At 45.9% G+C, this 2500-nt stretch overlaps 8 non-coding genes across 8 annotated transcripts; all 8 read left to right on the forward strand.

Annotated features, from left to right (window-relative positions):
* Positions 1 to 21: 21 nt before the first annotated feature.
* Positions 22 to 140, forward strand: LOC133431229 (5S ribosomal RNA). Its single transcript, XR_009775620.1, has one exon. It is a non-coding gene; the product is annotated as a 5S ribosomal RNA (ribosomal RNA).
* A 199-nt stretch (positions 141 to 339) lies between these two features.
* LOC133430758 (5S ribosomal RNA) lies at positions 340 to 458 on the forward strand. The gene has a single exon (XR_009775187.1). It is a non-coding gene; the product is annotated as a 5S ribosomal RNA (ribosomal RNA).
* Positions 459 to 657: 199 nt separating this feature from the next.
* On the forward strand, positions 658 to 776 carry LOC133431099 (5S ribosomal RNA). The gene has a single exon (XR_009775497.1). It is a non-coding gene; the product is annotated as a 5S ribosomal RNA (ribosomal RNA).
* A 217-nt stretch (positions 777 to 993) lies between these two features.
* LOC133430614 (5S ribosomal RNA) lies at positions 994 to 1112 on the forward strand. Its single transcript, XR_009775071.1, has one exon. It is a non-coding gene; the product is annotated as a 5S ribosomal RNA (ribosomal RNA).
* A 199-nt stretch (positions 1113 to 1311) lies between these two features.
* On the forward strand, positions 1312 to 1430 carry LOC133431268 (5S ribosomal RNA). Its single transcript, XR_009775656.1, has one exon. It is a non-coding gene; the product is annotated as a 5S ribosomal RNA (ribosomal RNA).
* A 217-nt stretch (positions 1431 to 1647) lies between these two features.
* LOC133430665 (5S ribosomal RNA) lies at positions 1648 to 1766 on the forward strand. Its single transcript, XR_009775120.1, has one exon. It is a non-coding gene; the product is annotated as a 5S ribosomal RNA (ribosomal RNA).
* A 199-nt stretch (positions 1767 to 1965) lies between these two features.
* Positions 1966 to 2084, forward strand: LOC133431111 (5S ribosomal RNA). Its single transcript, XR_009775508.1, has one exon. It is a non-coding gene; the product is annotated as a 5S ribosomal RNA (ribosomal RNA).
* A 217-nt stretch (positions 2085 to 2301) lies between these two features.
* On the forward strand, positions 2302 to 2420 carry LOC133430556 (5S ribosomal RNA). The gene has a single exon (XR_009775017.1). It is a non-coding gene; the product is annotated as a 5S ribosomal RNA (ribosomal RNA).
* The last annotated feature ends 80 nt before the right edge of the window (positions 2421 to 2500 follow it).

Raw genomic sequence — 2500 nt, forward strand, 5'->3', positions numbered from 1 at the left:
GTATTTCAAGCTGCAGCTTCTGCTTACGGCCATACCAGCCTGGATGCGCCCGATCTCGTCTGATCTCGGAAGCTAAGCAGGGTCGGGCCTTGTTAGTACTTGGATGGGAGACCGCCTGGGAATACCAGGTGCTGTAAGCTTTTTCAACCAGCAGAGAGCGCTCACGCTTAATCTACCCACACATATTTCAACGTGGTAACAGCGACAGCTCACGTCCTAAAGTGTTTTGCACATGGTTAAGGCACTTTAACTCCAACAAATAAAACCAACAAATCAATTACTTATATTCTATGACTTATCTTCAACTCCATATAAGAGGTATTTCAAGCAGCAGCTTCTGCTTACGGCCATACCAGCCTGGATGCGCCCGATCTCGTCTGATCTCGGAAGCTAAGCAGGGTCGGGCCTGGTTAGTACTTGGATGGGAGACCGCCTGGGAATACCAGGTGCTGTAAGCTTTTTCAACCAGCAGAGAACGCTCTCGCTTAATCTACCCACACATATTTCAACGTGGTAACAGCGACAGCTCACGTCCTAAAGTGTTTTGCACATGGTTAAGGCACTTTAACTCCAACAAATAAAACCAACAAATCAATGACTTATATTCTATGACTTATCTTCAACTCCATACAAGAGGTATTTCAAGCTGCAGCTTCTGCTTACTGCCATACCAGCCTGGATGCGCCCGATCTCGTCTGATCTCGGAAGCTAAGCAGGGTGGGGCCTGGTTAGTACTTGGATGGGAGACCGCCTGGGAATACCAGGTGCTGTAAGCTTTTTCAACCTGCAGAGAACGCTCTCGCTTAATCTAACCACATATATTTCAACGTGGTAACAGCGAAAGCTCACGTCCTAAAGTGTTTTGCACATGGTTAAGGCACTTTAACTCCAACAAATAAGCGCTTCTAAATTATTATCACCAACAAATCAATGACTTATATTATATGACTTATCTTCAACTCCATATAAGAGGTATTTCAAGCTGCAGCTTCTGCTAACGGCCATACCAGCCTGGATGCGCCCGATCTCGTCTGATCTCGGAAGCTAAGCAGGGTCGGGCCTGGTTAGTACTTGGATGGGAGACAGCCTGGGAATACCAGGTGCTGTAAGCTTTTTCAACCTGCAGAGAGCGCTCTCGCTTAATCTACCCACACATATTTCAACGTGGTAACAGCGACAGCTCACGTCCAAAAGTGTTTTGCACATGGTTAAGGCACTTTAACTCCAACAAATAAAACCAACAAATCAATTACTTATATTCTATGACTTATCTTCAACTCCATATAAGAGGTATTTCAAGCTGCAGCTTCTGCTTACGGCCATACCAGCCTGGATGCGCCCGATCTCGTCTGATCTCGGAAGCTAAGCAGGGTCGGGCCTTGTTAGTACTTGGATGGGAGACCGCCTGGGAATACCAGGTGCTGTAAGCATTTTCAACCAGCAGAGAGCGCTCTCGCTTAATCTACCCACACATATTTCAACGTGGTAACAGTGACAGCTCACGTCCTAAAGTATTTTTCACATGGTTAAGGCACTTTAACTCCAACAAATAAGCGCTTCTAAATTATTATCACCAACAAATCAATGACTTGTATTATATGACTTATCTTCAACTCCATATAAGAAGTATTTCAAGCTGCAGCTTCAGCTTATGGCCATACCAGCCTGGATGCGCCCGATCTTGTCTGATCTCGGAAGCTAAGCAGGGTCGGGCCTGGTTTGTACTTGGATGGGAGACCGCCTGGGAATACCAGGTGCTGTAATCTTTTTCAACCAGCAGAGAGCGCTCTCGCTTAATCTACCCACACATATTTCAACGTGGTAAGAGCGACAGCTCACGTCCAAAAGTGTTTTGCACATGGTTAAGGCACTTTAACTCCAACAAATAAAACCAACAAATCAATGACTTATATTCTATGACTTATCTTCAACTACATATAAGAGGTATTTCAAGCTGCAGCTTCTGCTTACGGCCATACCAGCCTGGATGCGCCAGATCTCGTCTGATCTCGGAAGCTAAGCAGGGTCGGGCCTGGTTAGTACTTGGATGGGAGACCGCCTGGGAATACCAGGTGCTGTAAGCTTTTTCAACCAGCAGAGAGCGCTCTCGCTTAATCTACCCACACATATTTCAACGTGGTAACAGCGACAGCTCACGTCCAAAAGTGTTTTTCACATGGTTAAGGCACTTTAACTCCAACAAATAAGCGCTTCTAAATTATTATCACCAACAAATCAATGACTTATATTATATGACTTATCTTCAACTCCATATAAGAGGTATTTCAAGCAGCAGCTTCTGCTTACGGCCATACCAGCCTGGATGCGCCCGATCTTGTCTGATCTCGGAAGCTAAGCAGGGTCGGGCCTGGTTAGTACTTGGATGGGAGACCGCCTGGGAATACCAGGAGCTGTAAGCATTTTCAACCAGCAGAGAGCGCTCTCGCTTAATCTACCCACACATATTTCAACGTGGTAACAGCGACAGCTCACGTCCTAA

This window comes from Cololabis saira, unplaced genomic scaffold, assembly GCF_033807715.1.
Source record: "Cololabis saira isolate AMF1-May2022 unplaced genomic scaffold, fColSai1.1 scf039, whole genome shotgun sequence".
Taxonomy (NCBI): Eukaryota; Metazoa; Chordata; class Actinopteri; order Beloniformes; family Belonidae; genus Cololabis; species Cololabis saira.